A 26,337-nucleotide genomic window follows, 5' to 3' on the forward strand; every position below is an offset into this window, starting at 1 on the left:
CAAAATAGGTGGGAAGACCTTAAATCCACTGCTTCTACGGGGTGTCCCTCCACATTTCACATCTTTCTGCGGGGATAGCTTGTCACCGCCCCGCAAATTAAGCAGGGTCAGGCTTAGCCAGACCTTCAATGGCAGACCACTGCCGAAATCCCACTGTGCATCAGGCAGTTGTGCTGTGGATTCACTGTGTGGGACTCTTCTCTCTGAGTCAGGACTGAACCAGCACCTCAGAAGGGTGGGGCCTCAAGCACTTACTGTGGAGATGAAATTAGACATGAGTTTGGCAGCCACAAATGCTAGTGCGCTTATGGCATGCAGACACAAAGAGGTCCTCACACAGAGAAGCATAAAGTTCTGGAGTGACTGCCCCAACATACTGCATGCCACTGCATGCAGCTCGGGACCAGAGAAAACTGGATAAGGTGGCAGGAGCTCAAAAAAGAGCAGCCAAAATGATCCCTAGCATTGTTTCTCTTAGAGCCCCTGAATACCAGAGAATCTTGACCACAAATGAACAGGGCCTCAGTGTTATGTCTCTCCCAGAAAGAGACAGCCCCCCAAGTCGTATATGAGTCCCATATGAGGAGAGGTTAAAGCGACTAGGACTTTTAAGTTTAGAAAAGAGGAGAATGAGGGGGGATATGATAGAGGTCTATAAAATCATGAGTGGTGTGGAGAGGGCAGATAAAGAAAAGTTATTTATTAGTTCCCAAAATAGAAGAACTAGAGGACACCAAATGAAATTAATGGGTAGCAGGTTTAAAACTAATAAAAGAAAGTTCTTCTTCACACAGCGTGTAGTCAACCTGTGGAACTCCTTGCCAGAAGAGGCTGTGAAGGCTAGGACTATAACAGAGTTTAAAGAGAAACTAGATAATTTCACGGAGGTTAGGTCCATAAAAGGCTATTAGCCAGGGGATAAAATGGTGTCCTTGGCCTTGTTTGTCAGAGGCTGGAGAGGGATGGCAGGAGACAAATCGCTTGATCATTGTCTTCGGTCCACCCTCTCTGGGGCACCTGGTGCTGGCCACTGTCGGCAGACAGGATACTGGGCTAGATGGACCTTTGGTCTGACCCAGTACGGCCGTTCTTATGTTATGTTCTTATGTCGTGGGACCTTTCAAAAATAAATCTAATTTAAATGGAAAAATAAATATAGATTCACTGACATTTGAGATTGAATAGTTCATGGCCGGAATGTGGCTTGATCATATGTAATTGAAGTCAGTGGGGAAGCTCTTATTGACTTCACTGTGGCTGGCTCAAGAAACTAATCTGTCTCCCTCACGCTGCAGGATTGATCCCTGGCAACAACATCTTCTAGTGGTCTGTTCAGTCTATTACTGTCATTAATTGGTGTTGCAGCTGCACCCACAGACCCCAATCAGGCCTGGGACTCCATTGTACCAAGCACTGTACAAACACACAGGTAGGTACAGTGCCTACCCAAAGGAAGAGTATACACTGCAATAAAAGACACCCACAGCTGGCCTGGCTCAGCTGACTTGGACTCCCAGAGCTCAGGCTGCCTGGCCATAACTTTGCAGTGTAGCCCTTCAGGCTCCAGCTGAAATGCCATGAGGAGAGAGGGGGGCTCAGAGCCCAGGGCTCTAGCCTGAGCCCAATTTCCCTGCTGGTTTTATTCCTGGAGCCCAGGCTGGGGGGGCCTCGATTCAGCTGACCCAGGCTCTGAGACCTGGTGCTGTGGGATTTTTATCACCCTTGTAAACATGCCTGGAGAGGTTGCAATAAATGGTTTTCAGTCCCGAGCAATGAGGCTTGGCAAACTGTGGCGCAGATTGTACATCCATCTGTCAGGAAATACCCAGGGGAAATGGGTGATTTTATAATAAGATGCTTACGTATCATTAATCATACTCCCAGGCACCTTTGCTTCAGGAGCCTATAATCTCAGTTCAGTTCTCAGTGGTCAGGCATCCACGTGCCAAGCACCAATTAGAACTGACCAGTTTCTTTTTGGCAGCCTTTCAGTGTGGTGCCAGAACTGTGCAGGATCTGTAGAGCGAATGCCCCTCTGATGGTGGAGGCAGTGCATGCAGCTGCCGTTTAAGATACCTACTTTGGGGGAGACATGCCCATTTGAGGTTCGCGTTGCTTTGTCTTCGATCTTAAATCAGTTCTGGTGCTTGGAAGCAGCAGGGGCAACCAGAGATGGCTGAATAGTCTGACTGAATGTAGAAACCAGCAACGCCCTAGTTTGTTATCATTGGCAGTGCCTGATGCTAACTGAACACAACTCTAGAATGAGAACTGAACCTTTACAGCAGGGGTGCGGAACCATTTTTGGGTCAGGGGGCCATTGACCCACAGAAAAATCAGTCAGGGGCTGCTCACAAGTGAAAAGCAAGAAGAAAAAATCCTAACCCACAGTGGCCCCCAACTGAGGAGAAAGACACTCTCCACATTCCACTCGCACACCAGAGCCTAGAGGGGGCCCAGACTAGTCAATGTTGTGTGCTCCAGCCCCACAGAGGGATGGTGGGGGACTGGAGTACCAGCAGAGGTTCCCCAATGCTGGGCAAGGGAGCCCTGAGCCTCAGGGGCCAGATCCAGGCAAGCTAGGGCCACATCCTGCCAGGGGCCTTAGATTCCCCACCCCTGCTTTACAGAAACATAGAGACAGCTTGGACCACCGAATTCCAACCATATCTGGATTTCCAAACTATGTGACTATTCAGGGCTGGGGACAGTAGTTTGGCCCATTATAAAGAAAAGGGATATTTCTGAGATTCTTTTCTAGATCTAGGCTTGGCTTCCAAGTGCCTCTTAGACCCTGGGGATTTGGTTTGGGCCTATCTCACAGCTCTCATTAAAACCAAGACATATTTCATTTGTGTCAGTTTTAGATAAGAGAATAACAGCTTCTCTGGGCCTATTTTGTCATGTTCCCTGAGGAGACCAATGAGGCTGGAGCTCTGTGATGCCACGGTCAGCTACAGATCACATTCACTACCCAAAAGATGTTTTGTCCGCTTCTCATTGTGCTGCAGGTCTGGCCAGCTCGGTGGAACGTCACCTTTCCTCACAGCAGTGATAGATGAGGCTTCTGCACATGGATGGAAAAAATTAGAGGGAACATTGCCACAGACTCCAGTTTAGTCTTGTGTCACTCTGCAGAGACTCTTCTGGCTTTAAACCCTGTTCTGACTGTGCTGTCCAGCTGTCCCATTTAAATCCACTCCTCTCTCTGCTGCTTTGGGCTGTCTGTTATTTCCTTTTACCTCTCCCCCCACAAAACCCCAAACAAACCAAACAAAAACCAAAGCCAGCATGCTGTTTCCATTCTTTCTAAGGTTCTCCTGAAAAAGAGAGTGTCATGAATCCTACCACCCAGGGCTGAAGCCAAAACTCTAGAGCTATGTAGCTTTTGAGTGGTTCTTGAAGCATGAGGCCACAGGCAATTGCCCTGTCTGCTGCCCCTAATGCCAGCCCTGGCTTTTATATGCCCAAAAATAGCTGTGGCACAAGTGGGCTGTGGCGATCTTATAGCACATTGGGGTGGGCCTCAGAACAAGGTTGAGACCCCCCTGCTTTACGGCAAGTCGCAAAACTGGCAATTCCGCCGCCGGTGTCATACCGGTTCTGGGGTAAAGAGGCTCTCAGCCTCCGGGGTGTTAATCTGATGCTCATTGACTTTACCGTCATGCTTATCTAGTCTGACCTCCTGCATGTTGCAGGCCGCAGAACCTCACCCACCCACTCCTGCAGTAGATCCCCTAGCCTCTGATTGAATTACTCGTGTCTTCAAATCATGGCTGAAAGACTTCAAATCACAGAGAAGCAACCATTTACACTAGTTTAAACCTTCAAGTGACCTGTGCCTCATGCCGCAGAGGAAGGCTAACTCCCTCTCCCCCCAGGTCTCTACCAATATGATCTGGGGAAGAATTCTTCCCAACGCCCAAATACCTTTAATCAGCACTAAACCTCACACTAAATAACAAAATATTATGTCTAAGTGGTAAAAAGGGAGACTCCCTTGTTGAAGAGCATTTGCTGAATATAGATCTCTCTGCCCTGTTTCCCTGTGTGTGCCCAGTACAGATTACTTTTGGAGGTCACGCAGCACTGATAATTGCTAAAAGGAATGAGGTGAGGGAGACACAGTCACAACACAGAGAAGCCAGCTCAGGGTTATTATAAGAAACGTGATGCTCGTGGTGAGTTTGGGGGCTGGGTTTGGCTTTTGCAGCCTTCAATTTCAATTTCTATTTTTATTCTCTTTGGGGGCTCCATTTCACTCTATCGAACGGTTCATCAGCATTATTTCGAGCTGTCCCTGTGACGCCATCTAGCATAAGAGCTGTAGAGAACTATTCTCTGCATCACGTAGGGCTGCAGCATGCATAGGCCTGCAAATTTAAAAAAAAAAAAAAAAAAAGTGAGAGGAGGATTTCTCCTGGTTAGAGTGAGAAAAAGAAAGAAAAAAAAAAGCTGGATTAAGTGTCTGGAAAATTACCATCGTCTCGCAGCTTTTGCAGCTTGCTACCCAGGCTGAATCATCAGCTGGTTGCCTAGGCAACGGCTATTTTCTTCCTGCTGATCAATTTAGTCTGCACGACGAAGGTCCCGTGAAACCGTGAAGACAATGCTGCCGAGGGCATGTCTGCTCTGCAATGCAAGCACAGCCTTAGTAGAACCCAAGCTAGCAGATTGTGGCTTTGTTAACGAGGAACTGTTGAGCCCTGGGTCCAAACTTGGGTTCCAGCATCTATACTGTATTATGCAGGACTAAATGCAACCACCTACACACCAGACTTCCTAAAGCCCAGCCAAAATGTGGCCACTCTAGCCTGCTACATGTGTTGCAGTGTGGGAAAACTGGGCTGTCCGAGAGACAAAGAAATCCAGGCCATATGATTGCGGGATACTTTTGGTGGACTTCCAGAGCATAAGTCCAGTGGGGCTGTGTCTATACTGCAAAGCAATAGGACTTGCACCCTGGCTCCCAGCTTCTCTCAGGCTCCGTCCTATCATCCCCTGGGTTAGCACAATATGGCTATGTCTACACAGCAGTGTTATTTCAAAATGGCTCATGTTATTTTGAAATAACAGAGGGTATGTCTACACTACAAAGTTAATTCGAACTAACAGCGGTTAGTTTGAATTAATTTTAATAGGCGCTACACAGGCAAACTGCTAGTTCGAACTTAATTCGAACTAGCGAGCGCTTAATTCGAACTAGGTCAACTTCATTCTACGAGGATTAACACCTAGTTCGAATTAAGTAGTTTGAATTAAGGGCTGTGTAGCCACTTAATTCGAACTATGGGAGGCTAGCCCTTCCCAGCTTGCCCTGGTGGCCACTCTGGGCACCATCAGAGAAACTCGTCTGCCCCCCTCCTGGCCCCGGAGCCCTTAAAGGGGCACGGGCTGGCTATGGTGCCCGTGCCAGGTGCAAGCCTGTCAGCACCCAGCCAGCAGACCCTGCACCTGACACGGCACGAGCCAGCCACCCGCTGCCACCCAGCCCTCCGCCTCTTCCTGGGACCAGGCTGGCGGCTCCCAGGAGCCTGCCCGGGGCCACAAGAGGCGGGCGCCCGCCTGGTCTAGTGCGGACATCGTGGACCTCATCCACAACCTCCGCACTAGACACAGGAAAGTGGCCGTCTAAGGCAGGATAGCTGCCAGCCTGGCCACCCAGGAGCAGGTTTGCATGAAAATCACGGTGGTCCAGTGAGACCCCTGACCCTGAGCCCTGAGCTTAGAACGGCCGTACTGGGTCAGACCAAAGGTCCATCTAGCCCAGTAGCCTGTCTGCTGACAGCAGCCAACACTAGATACCCTGGAGGGGATGGACTGAAGACAATGACCAAGCCATTTGTCTCGTGCCATCCATCTCCATCCTTCCACAAACAGAGGCCAGGGACACCATTTCTACTCCCTGGCTAATAGCACTCTATGGACCCAACCTCCATGAATTTATCTAACTTCTCTTTAAACTCTGTTATAGTTCTAGCCTTCACAGCCTCCTGCAGCAAGGAGTTCCACAGGTTGACTATTTGCTTTGTGAAGAAGAACTTTCTGTTATTAGTTTGAAGCCTGCTACCCATTCCTTTCATTTGGTGTCCTCTAGTCCTTCTATTATGGGAACTAATGAAGAACTTTTCTTTATGCACCCTCTCCACACCACTCATGCTTTTATAGACCTCTATCATATCCTTCCTCAGTCTCCTCTTTTCTAAGCTGAAAAGTCCCAGTCTCTTTAGCCTCTCTTCATATGGGACCTGTTCCAAACCCCTGATCGTTTTAGTTGCTCTCCCCTCTCCCGCCTCCTTTTCCCAGTCTCCCCCAGTTTTGTTAAATAAAGAGAGTTTCTATTTTTGATCACGTGTCCTTTATTTTGTACATCAGGAAGGGGGGCTAGGGACAGGTAAGTGGAAGGAGGTGAGGGAGGAATGGGGTACGAGCCCCCGATGAGGAGGACTGGGGTGGCTCTGCGGGCTCCTCGGGGTGGAAACTCTCCTGCAGCCCTCCAATTGACCCCCCCCTCCCGATGGCAGCCGGGCTGATGGCCAAGTGCTGTGATGTGCCGAGTGTGGGCATTCAGGGCACTCCAAGCCAGGACTGCTTTGCAAGTGGGGAACCCCTGAGAACTGTCTGTCCGGGGTGGGGGTCGGGTCCCTTTAAGCACAGCCCTCGGCTAGCCTGAGACAGAAGCTCCACGCTCTAAGTCCCAATCTGATGCCCTGCCGGCACTGCTTCCGGCCATCCTTAACCTCGGTTCAGGGTCCACTCAATGTGGACATGCTAGTTCGAATTAGCAAAATGCTAATTTGAACTAGTTTTTAGGTCTAGATGCACTAGTTCGAATTAACTAATTCGAATTAAGTTAGTTCGAATTAGTGCTGTAGTGTAGACATACCCAGAGAGAGTGTCTACACAGCAAGCCCATTATTTCAAAATAATGTTGAAATAATAGGCTTCTTACTCTGACTTCTGTAAGCCTTGTTTCACAAGAAGTAAGGGAAGTCAGAGGAACAGTGTTCTTCCTTCAACTTCCTGCTGTGTGGACAGCGCCAAAAGCCAAGTTAAGGTACCTGGACTTCAGCTACGTAATTAACATAGCTGAAGGTGTGTAGCTTAACTCAACTTTAGCCCACAATGTAGATGTGCCCTATGTATACAGATGGAAGAGAAGTTGGGCTTGAGCTTGAATGTAGCCATTCCCATGAAAAAGTCCCAGAAACTCCTTGCAAACAAAGTTTGTATTCTGAGTGTGCCAAGCCATGGGCTCTTGAAAAAACAAACACTGCTTCTGGGAATTATATTCATTTTCATCCTGGAACCCTGGGGCATGCGAAGTTGGTGGTCTAACAGACAGGCATCATTCAGCAACCCCTCAGACTGTTTCTGGGAATGAAATCTGGTGTCTGATCTTAGAATCTAGATTAGGTTTGGCAGTGGTCCAGTGCATAAGCCGGTGGTGAATGGGGAGTCGGGAATTTTGGGTTCTACATCTGCCACTGACAGATCATGAGAACTTCAGCATGGTGCTGCGCTTCAGTTTCTCTCTCATGAAATCCAACCTACATGGAGGATGGTGATACTTAGGAACTATCTTCCAAGTAGTTTGCAAACTACTGATGTAAAGGGTTAAATGCTAAATATGACACTCCCTGGAACTACAGGGTTTTCCCCAGTCCTTCATCTTTCTGCAGTAGATGCATGGAATGCCATATAGTTTCAGATAAAACCAGGAAGCTTGAATTCCTGTCTGTTCTGCAAGATCGCACCATGGACTTTACAGAAGGTTAGGTGTTCACCCCAGTTAGGGCCACCCTTGGGATTTATAGGGCCTTATGCAGTAGTATTAAACTGGTGCCCCTATGCCCAATGGCAGCTGGGGGAGGGGGTGGAGGCAATCTTTTAGAGATGTGATTTTATAATCTTCACCAATACACTAATGAAATATTTTTAAAGCAAATTTTAAACTAAGGTCCTATAGACTAACACAGTAAATTCAGAAACTGACAGGCTATCCCTGTTAAATGGCTATAATTATCACTTGAATGGCTCTTTTCCAGATTTAGTTGTTCTGCTAATAGCACTGGCAGGCTTTTTCACTTTTAAGTTAACTAGATCCTCTCTGGAGAAAGGGAAGCCACAGAACTGGGATAGGAAGAGGCAGATGGGTGGACATTAAGACACAGGGTGGCTACGTCTACACTGGCAGCTTCTTGCGCAAGAACTCTTTTGCAGAAGAGTTCTTGTGCAAAAAGTCTTCCACAAGAGTGCGTCTACACTGGCATGTGTTTTTGTGCAAGAGCATCCATGGCAGTGTAGTTGCTCTCTTGCGCAAGAAAGCTTTGATGGCCATTTTAACCATAGGGGCTTCTTGTGCAAGAAATTCATGTTGCCTGTCTACACTGGCCTCTTCTGGAAGGGCTCTTGCACAAGAGGGTTTCTTCCTGAGAGGGAGCGTCAGAGTTCTCGTCCAAGAAGCCCTGATTTTCTACAGTACAACGTCAGTTTACTTGCGCAAGAACACGCGGCCAGTGTAGACACAGTTGGTATGTCTACACTATGGAGAAGATTGAGGCCGCTATTGTTGATGAGGGCTATTGAGGACACGCTAATTTGAACTGAGAGGGGCACTCTGGTAGATGCCGGTCGTCCTGTTTCCCTGAGGAGTAAGGGAAGTTGAAGGGAGAGTGTTCTCCCTTCGACTTCCTGCAGCCTGGACAGCGCCAAAAGTCATAGTTAAGGTACTTAAACTTCAGCTACACGATTAACGTAGCTGACGTTGTGTATCTTAATTCGACCTTATCCCATAGTGTAGACACACTACCAGTGGTGCCCCAGATTTTCAGGTGCCCTATTCAACTGCTTATTCTGCATATGGGAAAGGACAACACTGACCCCTGTGTCCCTGGCTAATTTTTTTCCATTTTGAGGTGGCCCTGGCTACTAACCTGCAATCCAAGAGTATATCTAGACTACATGGCTCCATCAACGGAGCCATGTAGATGAGTTTACTAGACATAGAAAAATGAAGCGGTGATTTAAATAATCGCCGCTTCATTTACATCAAAATGGCTGCCGCGCTGTGCCGATCAGCTGTTTGGCGGCACAGTGCGGTAGTCTGGACACTCCGTGGTCAACAAGGGAAGCCTTTGTCGACCGCTCCGGTAAACCTCATTCCATGAGGCATAACGGAGTGGTCGACAAAGGCTTCCCTTGTCAATGGCGGCATGTCCAGACTACCACGCTGTGCCACCAAACAGCTGATCAGCACAGCACGGCAGCCATTTTGATGTAAATGAAGCGGTGATTATTTAAATCACCGCTTCATTTTCCTATGTCTAGTAAACTCATCCACATGGCTCCGTCGACGGAGCTGAAAACACGAACCTCTGCTGGTATCTGACCCAGCTGGTGCAGTGGAATGAGTGGTCCACACCTACATGTGGTTGGAAGCTGGAAGAGGGAAAGGTGGAAAGGGCTCACTGCAAATGGAAATGAGGCATTGACAAGCCAGTGGGGATGATATCTGCCCTGAGGAGCACGGGAGCCATTTGTCACACAGATTTACAGTCTAGGGTATCTTATTAGACCCAAAACTGTCCCTGCACACTTGGTATGGACACTGCTCTGCACACTGCTGTCCCTGCACACTGCTCTGGACATGAACAACTATTTTCCACCTAAGCCTACTGAGAAGAGTGTGATCATTTCTCTCCAAATACAGACCTTGCTACAGTCATCCATGCACTTGTTACCTTGAGACTGCTGCTACAGTGCATGCAGAGTGGGGCTGCTCCTTGGCACCATTCAGAAACTGAAGTCAAGCAGCTGTGTGGTGCACTGCATTGTACATCACCAGGGATACCCTTGCGCCAGTGCTCTAGAGACTTCTCGGGATGACTATGACCTTCCCAGTGGGCGGTCAAAGTATTTGTGATGTCCTGTGGAGCACTAACTGGTTCAGAGTTTGGTAACCTGAGACAGTGGCTCAGTCTTTTGAGGTTCTGGGCCCATTTGTAAATGTTTGTGGCCTGTCAAACCCCAGTACGTAGTCTGGGGGTGGTTTTGGTCAGATCCTGCCCCTCAGGACTTGGGAGGAGTTCGGTCCAACCCAGCACTCACTCCACAGTGGCAACTCCTGCAGGACTGGCAAGGTTGGATCTCAGCTCTGTTGCAGCCTCTGCAGTTGCAGTGGTGCTCGGTCTTAGTCCTACCCCCATCTAACTGGACCAAATGTGTGTGAGTGGACCGGTGACCTGGCTGTGGGGGCTGCAGCCACTTGCTCACATTTGGCCTTCCGGGCTCCCGTCATCATGACGGCTGGGCCAAAGCTGTGTGGTGCTGGGACCTTGGAGACTGTGGTTTCTGGAGCAGGGAGGTGAGCCCAGCCAGCCCCATGGGACAGGAGCTGCCACACCACCCTTTGAAACATTCTGGTGAGGCAGTGTTGGGTTCCGACCCAGGGGTTGAGAAACCCTTATAAGGGACTATTGTTTTCCCCACTGATTCTATAAAGCCTACCACTGACACACATCCACACTGGTCCTTTGTATCCAACTGTAAGAAAACTCTTTCGAACAGGAATGTTGTTTTGGCTGTGTAGATTTTAACTGCCCAAAAAGAACAGAGGAAGACTGGAAGCTGAAATATACAGCCACTTTTAACTCCTACAAGCATGATTGTGAATTCAGTGGAAGGCAGTCTAGCCTGATATAGCCCAACTCTGGTGACCATCAGCTAATGATATAAAGTGCATGGTTTAGGCATTTGCCTACAATTGGGTAGAATGCATGGGCTGTTTTTCAGGCTGTTTGTTTTTGGAGAGGGTGGAATATGCACTTCAGTTTTGTTTACACTCAGATGCCCAGTGGTTGGGGGCCCGGATGAGGATGTGGGTGCCAAGAACAGCCCCCACCCTCTGTACTTGAGGAAGCCCATGGCGGCAAAGCCAGCAATTTTTTGTGAAAGGTTCTAGCAATCCTAGATCTGGTTCCTGATGGATCAGTAGGTGTCCGGCATGGCGAGTTTCCAGAGGATGATGGTGACCCACTTCTGGACGGGGGTGGCAGGCCTCATCTGGGTAACCCATCACATGAGGGCAGGGCTGAGCCACTCACACAGCTCCAGAAAGGTGTCCTTCCACATGCAGAAACTCTGGAGCTACTGCTGGTTGTCCCACCACTCCACGATGATCCGGTCCACCAGTTGGAGCTGGTGTCCAGTCACCAGAAGCAGTGGTGCACAATGTGTGGGGAAGGGCAGGTGGGATCAAGCTGCATGAGCAGTGCCTGGAAGGAGGTGAGGAATTGCCCCACAAGGAGCTGGGGGTCCTGTTCCTGCAGGCCCAGGGAGGCAGCCCGCAGAAACTTCAGCAGGAGGTGCACCAAGACATACAAGAGCCGTCAACTGCTGGGAGGCAGGTCCAGCTCCATGGTAGGAGTGCTGAAATGTCCACAAAGGCAACCACAGCAAGCAGAGAAAAGGCTTTGCTGTCCCTCAGGCTACGTCTAGACTGCAGGCTTCTTGCGCAAGAAGCTTTTATCGGAAGAGATCTTCCGCAAAAAACTTCTTGTGCAAGATCGAATCCACACTGCAAAAGTGCATTGAAAAAGTGATGGGCTTTTGTGAAAGAGAGCGTTCAACGCTCTCTCAAAAGTAAGCACTGATTGGTATGCACAGAATGGCCACCAAGGCACCTGTGCTTTTTTCTCTTTTTGTGCAAAAACCCCTTACCCGTCCACACATGCCTTTTTGCAAAAGAACTCTTTCGCAAAAAGTCTTTTTCCTTGTAGAAAGAAGAATGCCAATTGTGCAAAACCTCTTCCATTCTTTCAATTTTTTTGCGCAAAAACGCACTTGAAGTGTGGCCGCTTCATGAGTTTTTGCGGAAAAACAGTCGTTTTTTCGCAAAAACTCTGTAGTGTAGACATAGCCTCAAAGATGTAGGCAAAGGAGAAGAGCCTGAGACACGGCTGTACGGGTGGTTACCTTTAAGTTTGAGCCTGAGATAGCTTCAGGCAGCAGCTCTAGGAAGAGAGTGCTGTCCTGATAGCCTGAGTAAAGTACTTCCGGTGGCCTTAAATGCTATTCAGCATCCAATGAGCGGACACTTTATTTCAAAATAGTTCAGCGTTATCTCAATGGGCATTTGTTGTATAGACACACTGTTTTGAAATAAGTCATTTCTGAGTATTTCCTCTGAAATAGCTTATTCTGAAAAAGCATGCAATGTAGATGTGCCCTTACTTATCTATCTCACTGGGATCTTGAGAGGGTTAATTGGTCAAGAATTACAAGGAAGTTGGAAGATGAAAACTGTTGAATACTATTATCTTCAGCTTTTTGAATGAAGACAGGATTTAGCTAACAATAAAGGTGACAGACTGTGAACTTCAGTATTCATAAATCATTTATAATGGGCACACTTCATTGTTATGGGTGAAATTTTTCAGACAAAACTTTTTGATGAATAATGCAGAATCAGGTCAACTGAAGCATTTTGCAAATTTGTGTTGAATTTGCCAGATTATTTCAATAATAAAAGAGAAATAATCTAAATTGCTTGTTTTGATATTTTATAAATTAAATGTTTAGATTTTTTCAATTTAAATGACTTTCTATTTTATTATTATACAGTTTTATACCTTTATACCATTTTATTTTAAAAACTCATAAATTAAATGAAACATTTTCTTTGACCCAAAACAATTTGTGTGTGAGATATTTTTGGTCAGCAAACAGAAAAATCGGTTGTTTGTACAGCTCCCATTTCAGGTTTATGTTGTCTGGCTTTGGATACCTAGTATAATATTGATCAGTAAAAGGCCCAAATTTTAGAAGTCAAATCACACTGAAGTCAGTTGGAGCTTTGAAAGTTAAGCTGTGGGTTTAGCAACAGAGCCATTTTGTGATCTTTTCCATCCTCTGGCTCACTTCACACAGCCTGGACACTTAGGGCATGTCTACACTAAGAAATTTCAAAATAATTATATTGAAATAGCGTGTCCACACTACAAGGAAGTCCCAAAATTAGTCCAAGGCAGGCTCCCTTAATATGGATGCACTACCTTGACTTAGAGCCCCAGGAAACACTGGGGAGTAATTACTTTGAATGACTCTGGGGAGTAGTTATTTTGAAATAGCAGCAGTGGCACGTCCACACTACCACTATTTTGAAATAAGTGTTATTCCTCTTGGAAAGTGGGAATTATTATTTTGAAGTAACCAGCCCCTTATTTTAAAAAAAGGGGGCTTGGTAGTGTGGACGCTCTGCTTGTTATTTCGAAATAAGGGGAGTTATTTCAAAGTAACTCCCTAGTGTAGATCAGACCCCTTCACCAGTACAGCTTTGTACAGCACCATACAAATGGAAGTCACTTCCCTTTCAGCCCAAGCCCAGAAGAACAAGAAGGAAAGATCTCGTCTTGGGGTCCTGTCACCGCTGGTAATCATTCCTCTTGCACTTCCTTCCTGTCCTTTAACTGTTCCCAGGTGATGGGTCAGTTGCTCTCATTAGCTCATCGGCCCCTAGCCTATTTAGACTATTGAGCATCCATCTCCCAATTAAGTACATTTTTAGAAGGGACAGGAGAAGGTAGCTAGAACCTTAGAGACCAGAGTGCTGGGTCAGAGTGCTCCTAACTCTAAGCACTCTGTCACATTTCCAGAATGTGAGGAATCTACTATATATTTGAGATAGTTTGTGTATCTGTCTGTCTGTGAATCTGTTTGTGCAAGTGCTCCTCCCATACAATAAGAGCAAAGACCACCAAATTTGGTAGGGAGCTACCTCTTATTATATCTTAAAGCAAGGTGAGGGTTTGATTGTGTCATGATAACGGGATGTATGTGGAATGCGACTGTTTCTCATCAAACAGAAAGGGAGGGCTGTGATAGCCGGAACAGTTATACACCAGAATGACCTCGGGGGCAGCAAACAAGTGCATCCCTGCCCCTCAACAGTTCTGGTGCAGCCGCCAGCTGGGCAGCACAGCCCCCACCTCCCTGGGGGAGAGATACCCACCACTCCAGCCGGGGCACCTGGCATTGGCCACTATAGGAAGAGAGGATACTGAACTAGATGGACCTTTGATCTGACCCAGGATGGCCATTCTTATATTCTTATGCCCCTTTCCTGAGACTGCCAATGAGGAAGCTGAATTCTGAGGGTGGTCTTTTGTCCTCTAATGCACAGCCTGAGAGACCAGAACACTTTCCACATAGGGTCAGTGTCCTTTCGTATCAGCTATCCCAGGCTAGTGCTGGTGCTGGTAAGGTGTTAAGATCTCTTAGAGGCTTTATATCCATTTGTGAGTTCCTAGTGTCATCTAGTCCTCCAGACTCCTCAGATGCAATAAGCAGAAATCCAGCAAATCCAAAGGGGCACACTGAGGCTATGTCTACACTGCAGAGTTTTTGCACCAGAAAATATATAGGGAATCGACAGAACAGAGGGGCTGTGTCTAGACTGCATCCCTTTTCCGTAAAAGGGATGCAAATTAGACACATCACAATTGCAAATGAAGCAGGGATTTAAATCCCCCCCGCTTCATTTGCATAAACATGGCTGCCGCTTTTTTCCGGCTCGGAGCTTTGCTGGAAAAAAGCGCCAGTCTAGATGCGGATCTTTTGGAAAATAAAGCCTTTTCCAAAAGATCCCTTATTCCTCTTAAAATAAGGAATAAGGGATCTTTTGGAAAAGGCTTTATTTTCCGAAAGATCCACGTCTAGACTGGTGCTTTTTTCCAGCAAAGCTCCGAGCCGGAAAAAAGCAGCAGCCATGTTTATGCAAATGAAGAGGGGGGGATTTAAATCCCCGCTTCATTTGCAATTGTGATGTGTCTAATTTGCATCCCTTTTACAGAAAAGGGATGCAGTCTAGACACAGCCAGGGGGGTTTGCGGTATAGGTATTCCTTTTTCTATGAGGAATAAGCCTTTTTATGGATGAGCTCTTGTGCAGAAAGATGTGTGTGGACGGGAAACAGGGGGGTTTGCGCAAAAACAGCCTATGGAAAGAAGCACAGGTGCCCTAGTGGCCATTCTGTTAATGGCAATCAGCGCTTTCTTGCGAGAGAGCGTCCATGCAGTCTGGACGCTCTCTTGTGCAAAAGTGTATGGCTTTTCTGATACACTTTTGTAGTGTGCACACGCTCTTGTGCAAGAAGTTTTTGCGGAAGATCTCTTCTGCAAAAAGCTTCTTGCACAAGAAGTCTGCAGTGTAGACCTAGCCTAAGCAACTGGCCTGACACACCACAACTGGCTAACCCTTTCTCCACTTTCTTGTAACACTGGGCCATGAAAGTACCTCCCTCCCAGGTTGATACTCGGAGGATTTTGGGAAATTAGTACATACCATTGAAAATCCAAAACTATAGACTGAGCTGATTTGTTACCGGGGCAACAGCTAAAGGGACCATAACTTCTTTTTGCTGTCAAGGCTTACTGACGAAACAGGCCTTGAACCAGCATTTCAGGGGAGCAATTGCACTACAAAGCTAATGTTCAAGTGACTAACCCATCTCCACTAATTAGGGGCTTAACTTCCCTAGCCTTCATGTGGGTTCACAGAATGGGGACCGGTAGAAACACAGTTCCTTTGTATGTCTCCCCTTAATCAAGGACAAGGCAAAATTCCCCTTCTTAGCATGCCAGAGATGCAAATCATCCAAAGGAACCCATTATAGCCCTGCCCCACTCCATGCCAGACAGGCAAGGTGGCCAGCCAAGGAAAGGAGGGCACAGTACATGACCCAAAGGGATTTCACAGCTTTCCCTGACTGGAGCTCAAGGAGAAATTGCACCTCCTAGGGCAGCACAGCACCACACTGCCCCCTACAGGGGCCAGAATGGAAACTGCACAATTGAATAGTTGGTAATGAGCTGTGGGCTTCTCGAGATGAAATGTCTTACACATTAGTCATTCTCATTCCTGGATGTGGATTTTATGTAACATCCTTCATAGCTTACAACACTTATAATTGCCTGTCCAGTTGTAGGACCATTGTGACAAGGCAAAGCAACAGTATTTTCCGTCACTAAGGAGTGTTTTTCTGCATTTCCCTCCTTTTCGGTGCTTCTGGCCAAGAATTGATATACGTCACATGCTATTGCCCAAGAACAAGTCTACCAAGGGGAATGTATTATGCCATCATTAAAAGCTGTCACTTTATAAAACAAAGAAAATTCTTCAGATTGCATAAAATTATATCTTAGACAATCATATGCAGGCTGCTCAACTAATATTTTCCATTTTATTAACTCTTTGGCACAAAAATTAATCTGAACCGAACCCTGAATCCAACAGCACCCTTGAGGAATGTGGGATGTTCAAAATCCAAACACCTACTTTTACAAAGGATCCCATCTGGACAATGGCCTGGAACCGAGGTCAAATGCACATGACAGAGTCTGACTGGTTAACTACAACTCCAAAATCCTGTCATAGTATCTCATGAAAGCAGCTTCATTACAGGCTGGTAAGTACAGCTGGGGAGGGGAGGGGGATTCAGCTGATAGCAAATTAAACAAAAAAAGGAATGTTTCAGGATACCAAAAGTATTCACAAATTTGGGTCAAATTTGGTGAATACTTTCAATATCCCCAAAAACTGTACATCAAAAGGAAATGTTAATTCAAATCTGTGCTTTGTTTTAAAATGTCATTTTAAGTTGACATTTGAAACATTCCCAACAACCTGCATGAAATATTTGCTGTATTTCATTTCAGGAAGATAAGAAAAAAATCAAATTAGATTCAAAATTAGACAGGGATTTTTTCCCAATTCTTTGGTTCAGCCATCAAACCCCCAAATCAGTGTTTTGCTCAGTTCTACGTATCCCCCCCAGATCTACAGACCTTAACACCTCCTCAAATTAAATGTTGTTGATGATGATGTTGGCGAGGGAGGAGGCTGAAATCTGCACTCAAATGTTGCAACTTGAGTCTATTCCTACTTTTTAGATCAACCCATTACATGAGCTGTTGCCCTGCTATCGTTCCTATTAATCCCTTTGAAATCAAGAAGAACATTTCTCCTTGCCTAACCATACTCTAACAGATCTGCAGGTGGCGGTCTTGTCACAGGCCAGCTCCTCAAGCCAAATACACAGGGAAAGCATGGAATTATGTTACATACACAAATTCAATTCACATGCTATTGGGCTTAATCGAGACTTGGGATGGTAGGGACTTTATCGCTGAGGTGCTAACAGCTTTCTGAATGGTATCCTTCCTGCCTTAGCAATCTATCTACTAACTTTGATTTTTATCTGCTTTGGTCTAACACCCATTCTCCAGTACACAGGAAAGGGGTGGGAGACAGAGCATCTTTCTCCCCCCTCCTCCCCCCTTCCCTTCTCCTATTTATTTCGAGTTTTCATATCCTCAACTCATAACTCCGGTCATCTGAAGAAGTGGACTCTGCCCACGAAAGTTCATGATACCATCTACATGTTTTGTTAGTTTATAAAGTGCTACCAGACCATTTGTTGTTTTTTTCTGTAACAGACGAACTCGGCTACCCCTGAAGCTTTTGAAATCAGTGACACACAAGTAGGGGCAGCCAATTATTTTGTGTCATTTCTTGATCAAGGTGTAGCCAAGGTCCAGACCCCAGATAAAACATTTTTCTTAATAACAACAATAATGATAATGATAAGTCAATAAAAAGATTTTGGGGTCCGTTCAAAGGCATCTGCTGGTCTGGATTTGGTCCATGGTCCACCTCTTGACTACCCCAGCACAGAAGGGTATGCATAGCACATTCAGCTCAGGGGGCAACCTACTTGGAATGTTCCATAGTAATCGGTCTCGTTTAATGGGCGATCCTTGTTCTGAGGTATCTGCATTCTGGGTTCCAGTCCGACTGAAGGCCTATATAATATAAGAAGCAGCCTGGGATTGTGTGATGGACCGGGTCAGGTCTGGGCACGGCCGAGGGTACCCACTCAGGGCTAATTGCTCAAAACCAGGGCAACTTACAGCCCTCAATTGGAGACCTTCCCCAAAACAGGTCACAAACCAGTCTCACAGATCACTTCAGCTGCCAATTCGGCCTGCAGAAAGCCTTGCGAGCAAAACCCCTCACACATCCCAGCTCTCCCTGTGCCACAATCAGCCCTGAGCCTACACACACGTGAGGGGTCATAGAACCCAATCTCACCTACCCCGAACGGATTCTCCAGTCCCAAATAACCAGCCACAGATTCCTGGTCAATTTATACTTTAGATCCTACCCACAAGATCATGCTGGGACAATCCTTTAGAATCTAAAATCCAAAGGTTTATTAATAAAAGAAAGAAAAGGTTGAGAGTAAGGTTGTTTAGGAGAATACATTACATGCACCAATCACCGAGTACTTGATGCAGGCTCTTAGCAGGGATGTTACAAACTGCTAGCTTAGAAGTCTTTGTTGTACATCCTATGTCAGGATGGGTCAGCAAATCCTTCCCAGCTCTCTGTCCCTATCATGGCTGCATCTGGGATCAGTAGCAAGATTGAAGACAAGATGGAGTCCACCTCATGGCACTTTTATATCCATTCCTGGTGTCTCCCAAGCTGGAGCTGGTCACATGGTCAAGTGACCTGTCTCTGTTTCACATGCCAGCCCTAGCTGGTTTGCAGGTTTCCAGATGCATTCCTCTGAGAGACATTGTCCATGCAGGAGTGCTAATTAGCATAGTCATTGACTGAACAATCCTTCCTCATGACAGGCAGTCCAGGCCCATTGCTCGATCTCAGGCAGAGAACAGTCACAGTACCATCGCAAAGTCCATATTCATAACTCCACATACAAACATCACACACGTACATGAGTAGCATACATAGAATCAGTAGAACATAAGCTTTTGTTTGACACCTCACATGGCCCACTCTGTACCCAATTTGGGGAACCTCTCCCCCATGGACGCAGCAGTGATCTGTCTGTTACCCTTAAAATCCAATAATGTGACAGGCTGACAGTACAGTTACCTTTTAGTCAAGGAGGACCCACTTCTAAACTGTTGACCTGAGAGTGAAAAGTTCATAGTCTATCACTCACCCTGTCCCACTGCTATTGTTTGGGAGAGTGGCATGTGAATTCTAAAGCATGGCCGGCTCACAGCAGCACACTGCAGCAGCTGTGTTGCTGTGTCACTCCCCCTGCTGCAGGGTCAGACAACTAGAAAAAACAAACAGGGATTTTTAATTTCTGTCATTCGTTCCTGTTAGACATCAGAACAAGAACTATAGGAATGAGAAATGGTACTGGACAAATAAAAAGCACATTTAAATCTAAATTAAGGTTATATGAATCTAGTGGCTAAAGAGTAACATACTCAAGCCAAAAGAGTATCCTCTTAACCTCTTGGGAAAGAGACATAAAACGCCACAGAGCCAGGCCCTGAGTTGGGTATGATAAATAGCAAAGCTAAGACGCAACCACCCAAAATAGGTAGGCTAGTAGGATACACACACAAAACACAGTTGAAGCAACAGCACATCTCAGCTTTCAAATTCCACACACATCCTTGAAAACTGGCAGCTTTCCTCTAACATCTTTCAACTCTATCACCAGAACCGTCCCTTTTCCTTTTTCGAGTCCTATGTGAGTCATTAAACAGCCGTCTGACACCATCTGCTGGTCCAAGAGGGGAAAAAGTGCCAGCAACTGGCTACTAAGGAGAACAGGATTAAAATTGTGAGGTGTTTCTCCCCTCCTTTGAACAATGATTTAGGCTGTGGAATTTGGCATGCATCTGCTGTCAACAGCAATCCAGCCTTCACATTGGATAGTGTAAATTGGATTTGGGGAAGATACAGTCAATGTAATTATGCTTCAAAAGCAAGTGTATGTGATGAGTCAACTCACATATTTAATTGTTTTTCCCTTTCCAGAGTGAAAAAAGAAGAAAACAGTGAAAACCAGCCTTCTGCAATGTCAGGTTCAAATTCCAGTAGCAATGGCACAAAAGGGAGCTGGGTTTTAACAGACAATACCTCAGAGCAGTGATGAGTCAGACACTGCGTGGGCAAGAAAATAAGCCATTATATAGTCAGCAATAGTTTGCACATCAGACCTTGAGTTGTGTGTTTTTGCGGAAGATGTAGGTCAAAATACCCAGGCTCTTTTCTCTGTTTCAAACACACACACTCTCACTCACTCTCACTGGAAAGTGCCAGTGGATCTTTAAGATCCATTTGGACACCTGCCACCAGGCAGTAATTTTAATATTTTATTTAAATTAGAGAGGCTCATACTTCATAGCTCCTGGAAGCCGAGTTCGTTGCCTACACCAGGGGCTCCTTGCATTCCCCCATTCCATCCAACAAACTCCCTGTGTTCCCCTCTCCCTGTCCCCCCCCCCTTGTTTCAGAGACTCCCTGCAAACCCCAAATTCTGTATGCTGGAGGCTCAGTGTTCCCTCTTTCCTCCCATGTCAGGGGCTCTTTGTCCACCATTTCCCCTTCCCCAGGGCTTTGTACATCCCACATTCTCCACACACTTCACTGCCAAGGCACCCATGTTTCCCCATCTCCCCTCTCTCACATTCCTCCTCACTATCCCGGCATTATTATTTCTTTTCTGCCTGGGATATTAGCCATACGCAGTATCAACATTACCCCATGCTCTGGATGTACCAAAACCTTACACTGCCAGAAGCAGGATTCGATGACATGGGACAGATCACTCAATAAGTTCCCTGTTTCTGTTCACTCCTTCTGAAACACCTGGCATTGACCACTGTTGGAAGATCAGATCTGGGGCTAGATGGACCATTGGCATGATCCAGTTTGACCATTCTTAATGATTTTATTACATCAAAATTACATTCAGTACTCTCCAGTCATCTGATACAGAGGCTGATGTAAATGATAGATTACATAACACAGTTAGTAATTCTGCAATTTCATACCTGAGTTCCTTCAGGCCTCTTGCATGACTTCTCTCTGATTTTAATGACTTATCACAGTTTAGTTTATTTATTTGATCCAAAACCTCCTCTATTGACATCTCTTGATCTGGAACTGTTCTTCAGATCTGGCACCTAAAAAGAATGGTTCAGGCATGGGAATCTTCTTCTGCAACAAAGTCCTGTCCTATACAAAGAAATGGTTTAGCTTTTCCATGACAGCCTTGCCTTCTTTGACTTCTCTTTTAGCACAATGAGAGTATATCTACACAGCAACATTATTTCGAAATCATTCGCACTATTTCAAAATAACTTAGTCTGCGTCTACACAGCAGGCAGTTATCATATATATAGTAGCCCATTGTCTGTGCATCTGTAATGCTGACGTAAATGGCCACGCCCCCCTGGCCGTGTATGTCAGTGCCCCGCCCCCCTTCCCCTCACTCCGTGGCAGCTTGGCCATGTGCTGCACCTCTCAGATGAGCCCCAGCAGGGGAGCAAGTGGCAGCAAGCGGTCGTTTGGGGTCCGCGCTCCCCATCCGCTCAGCTGGCCCCCGGCAGGAGCACCGCTCAACTGGGCCCCGGGGAAGCGCAGACCCCAAACGGCCACTTGCCGCCACTTGCTCCCCTGCTGGGGCCCAGCTGAGCACTGCAGAGCTCGGCCGAGCATGCCACGGAGGGAGGGGAAGGGGGGCGGGGCTGGCCTGAAGGGGGGTAGGAAGCAGAGCTGGGGGGTGATTGGGGGCTGTGGGGCTGGAGGGGAGGATGGGGGGGTCCGGAGGAAGGGGGGCGGGAAGCAGTGCTGGCGGGAGTGGGGTGTCCGGGGGCCATGGGGCTGGCTAGCAGGAAGAGGGGGCAGGAAGCAGAGCTGGGGGGGATCGCGGGCCGTGGAGCTGGACGGGAGGGGGGGACAGAGGAAGAGGGGCAGGAAGCACACCTGGCTGGGAGGGGTGCAGCCACTGGTCGCAGCCAGAGTCCTTCCAGCCGCAGCCGCAGCCCCAGCAGGCACTCCCTTTACTCACCAACAGAAGCCTGGCAGGGGCGGGGCTGGGAGCCACTACCCCCGCCCGGCTTCTGCTCGCAACCAGAGGCTCCCAGATGGGAGACGGGCCACAATCGGCACTGGGAGCCTCTGGTCCCGTGCAAAAGCCGGGCGGGGGGGTGGCTGGGAGTCCCGGCCCTCGCCCCACCCTGCTTTTGCGCATGACCACAGGGCTCCCAAAGCCAAGCGCGGCCCCGCCTCCCAGTCGCTCCCCCGCCCCCACCAAGCTTCCCTCCAGAGCCTAGCCGGAAATTCACAAAATACGTCACCACCCCCCTTCCGCTCCCGCTGTGGCACTCAGCTGAGGCTGAGGGGTGCAGCTGGGCCGCTGGGGGAGCCAGCAGCACAAGGGGCCGTTTGGGCTCCTCCACGGTGGGAAGGGAAGGTAGGGCAGTGACATACACGTCACCGCCCCACCCCCCTCCCTTGCGGCAGCCCGGCTGAGCAGGCAGCATTCAACCAAGCACCACGGCAGGGGGGGGAAGGGGAAAGACGGAGGGAGGAGAGAGGCAGGAGGAGAAGGAGAAGAGAAAGGGAGAGTGAGAGGCAGGAGGGGGAGAAGAGAAAGTAAGAGACAGAGAGAGAGGCAGGAGGCGGAGGAGAGCTGAGAGAGAGGGGGGTAAGCAGTAGGGGGGGGAGGGAGAGAGAGAGAGAGAGAGAGAGAGAGAGAGAGAGCGAGCGCGCTCAGGAGAGAAGACCTGAAAATCCCGTCTTATGACGGGCTAATTGGCTAGTTTTGAGATAATGTTGAAATACTGTCAAGCTGGAGAACTTCTTACTCCAACTCCTGTAACCCTCATTGTACTAAGATTAAGAGAAGTCAGAGGAAGAATGCTCTATTTCGAAATAAGTGCTGTGTGGATGCTCCCAATTTCAATTTCAAAATAAGCTACGCAATTGATGTCGCTCAATTTGCGTAACTTATTTGGAGTAAAGCCCTGCTCTGTAGAATAGTGATAGAAATGTAGCCGTGTTAGTCTGGGGTAGTTGAAGCAAAATGCAGGACCGTCCTGGTTGTCCAAGGTACCAACTGATTGTTTGACAGACTTCCTGCTTCAGATGAACTTTAAAAACTTGCTGTTAATTTTTGTGTCTTTTCCTAGCAGCTCTTTAATTTTTTTAATTTTTGGCCTGCCTTGTTATACTTTCACACTTGACTTGCTAGAGTTTGACTTCCTTTCTACTTTTCTCAGTAGGATATGACTTCCAATTTTTTACCTCTAACAGCCTCAATTACTTTGTTGCTTAGCCATAGTGGCATTTTTTATCCTCTTACGGGGTTTTTTTAATTTGGGATATTCTTTAAGTTTGACATTTCTATTAGGGTGTTTTTAAATAGCCTCCATGCAGCTTGGCTGCATTTCATTCTTGTAACTGTTCTGTTTAATTTCTATTTAACTAACTTCCTCCTTGTGGAGCAGTTCCTCTTTTTGAAGTTAAATGCCACTGTGGGAGGGTTCTTTGGTAGTTTTCCCCCTACAAGGATGTTAAATTTAATTGCATGGTAGCTGCTATTCTAAAGCAAGTTAGCTATATTCATCCCTTGACTGAAATCATGAACTTCACTTAAGACAAAATCAAGAACTGCCTCTCTCTTTTGGTTCCAGGAGTAGCTGCTGCACAAAGCGGTCCTTAATGGTGTCAAAAATTGTATATCTGCATCCTATCCTGGGGTGACCTGTAGCCAGTGAAAAGGGCTATTGGTTAAATCACCCGTTATTATTGTGTTTTTGGTTTTGTAGCCTTTCTAACCTCACTGATATTTCACAGTCACCATCACCATTCCAGTCAGATGGTCAGTAGCAGCATGGTCAACAGAATTGCCTGGCCCCTGGGCAGAGAGAGAGAGAGTGTGTGTGTGTGTGTGTGTGTGTGTGCGCGCGCGCGCAGGGGGGAAAGCCTGCTCCATGTTCCTGGAAAGGGCAAGGCCATTGGGTGGAAGGGGCAGGACTGGGGCAGCCATCCCTCAGCACCACCCAGACTCTGCCACACACCACACCAGCCCTTGCACCTGGCTAAGGAGGTAATTTTAAAGGTCCCAGGGTTCCTGCCACAGTAGCAGTGGTGGTGGCCAGGAACACTATGCCCTTTTAAATCACTGGGCCCCAGGACAGTTGCCCCTTTTCCCCTCCTCATCCCCCACCCCCGGTGGCAGGCCTGGTCAGTAGTATATTCCTATTTGTGAGCTCATATTATTCAAGGATGGAATTTCTTTCCATGGTGATTCTACAGCGCAGTTTGAGTCATTTATGGTTTTTACTACATTTATTTTATTATATTTTGCTATGCTTTCACATACAGTGTCATTCTGCCACCAGCATGGACCTACTCAGTCATTCCTATGTATTTTGCATTTCTTATATTCAGAGGGATAGCTGTGCATGTATGTTACATAACTCTTACATGGCTGGGACAGACTCCATGATAACTAAAGTCATTAATCATTGCTGCGTTTCACCCGTAAAAGCAGCTACACTCCTTGAGGATAGAGTGGTCAGTTGATGCTCATTAAAAAGCAACTTGTCCACAGGAAACTCCTCAATTCCCAATACAGTAGATAGAAATCAATAAAGGGGATGATGGAGAAGGGGGAACTCCCACCCAGAGATGAGTCACAAAGGATGACCTCATTGAATAATTACTTACTGGACTTCAGGTTGGATAGACATGTATCAGAGATGATCTAGAGCACAGCTACTCAACTTTGGAAGGCTCCATGGCCACAATGATACTCACAGCACATGCCGAGGAATAGATGTACTGGTGAGAGGCAGATCTTTATTTCCTGCTCCGTTATATGATCTGGGCCAGGGTTACAAAGTGAAGCTCCCCTACCCCTGCCTGTCTCTTCAGCCAGGTACTTACACACATCCTTAACAGAAATGCCTGTCTATTTTCTACTTAAATGCTTAAAGTTAGGATTGTGCTTAAGTAGTCTGCTGAATTAGGGCCTTGTTACGTGACAGAAGTCAGTCAGAAGTCAGTATCCACTGAGGCCATGTCTCCATTTACCAGAGGATTGATTCTCTGGTGATTGATCTTCCGGAGTTCAATTTAGTGTGTCTAGTAAAGATCCTCTAAATCGAATGCTGAGGGTGTCCCCATTGGCACCAGTACTCCTCGATGAAGTGAAGAGTAAGGGAAGTTGATGGAGGCATTTCTCCCATTGACCACCCCATGTGGAGATAGTGCCACGGTCAGCTTAAGATACATTGACTCCAGCTACGTTAGTTACATAGCTGGAGCTGCATACCTTAAGCTGACCTTCTCCCCACAATATAGACCTGGCCTGACTGTCGTGGTTACTAACACTCAGGTGATGGTTTAATTTACATAATCTTGCTGTCATGGAGATGGGTTGTTGTTTTTGTTTCATATCACAAAAATACTATATCCTCAATTACTAAACGTTTATTTTGGTCCTGTACTAATCTGACAGAGTCCCTTTAAAAGAAACATTGTTTCCTAGAAAGTCTAATGCAATGACAATAATGTTAGTAATACTTAGTGGGGATTTATCATATTACATTTACCACAGGCAAAACATTTACTAATATTAATTAAAGCCCCACAACACCTCAGAGAGGGAGATCAATGACCATTTTTATTCCCATTTTACAGGTGTAGTTCCTGTCACCAGACTTGACCAAGATCACAGAGTTAGTCAGCGATAGAGCCAAACAGTGCTTGCCAGCAAGCCCCATGTGAAGGGCAGATGCTGGTAAACTGTCCACTTAAATCAGCCTTTTCAACAGACAAGTCACTGAAGAGACCTACAGGCTCCCAGAACTGCAGCTCTTGCTAGGGGCAACCTTGAGAAAATCCGATCTGAGGTGTTGAAATCTTGAATTTAAATGGATACTGACAAGGCATTTCACTGTACACTGACAGTAGGTACCTAGAGCAATATGTCTCCCCTCTGGAGGATTGGCTGTCCAGCATAGAATGGCTAGGCATATAGCAATATAGGTTACAGAAATTGATTTCCTCTCCTGGTATTTGGTTATACACAGAGGGATTTTCATAGTAAGGGGGCAGGGTGGGAATGAGGAACAGTCAATCACATCAGACTCAGAATGGATCATTCTCCAGAGTTCTAGCTACAGTTAAGTGAATGATTGAGAGGACAGATTTTGCCTGCATGAATACGCACATACACACAAACACACACACACATTTTTAGTCTTCTGTGGATTAAATGGGAAGAACTTCCAGCACAAGACCCAAAGCGTCATCTCTCTCCAGATTCTAGGGACCTGACTCTCTGTCGTGCTGCACATTGCATATTCACTTGTGGCAGTGCAAAGTGACAACCTAGTGGATATAAAACAAGACTGCTCTGAAGTGGAAGCAATTTACACCCACTTAGCACCAGTGCAAATAGCAGCACAGGGTCAGAGCAACAGAAAATCA

The 26,337-nt window shown here is 46.8% G+C and overlaps 1 long non-coding RNA gene across 1 annotated transcript; it reads right to left on the reverse strand.

The window, feature by feature from the left end:
- Positions 1-4,008: 4,008 nt before the first annotated feature.
- LOC142826865 (uncharacterized) lies at positions 4,009-21,350 on the reverse strand. The gene is made up of 3 exons (XR_012901136.2): positions 20,886-21,350; positions 4,481-4,632; positions 4,009-4,373 (listed from the first exon to the last, which is right to left on the reverse strand). It is a non-coding gene; the product is annotated as an uncharacterized LOC142826865 (long non-coding RNA).
- Positions 21,351-26,337: the final 4,987 nt, after the last annotated feature.

Source organism: Pelodiscus sinensis, chromosome 1, assembly GCF_052426305.1.
Source record: "Pelodiscus sinensis isolate ZL-2025 chromosome 1, ASM5242630v1, whole genome shotgun sequence".
NCBI lineage: Eukaryota > Metazoa > Chordata > Testudines > Trionychidae > Pelodiscus > Pelodiscus sinensis.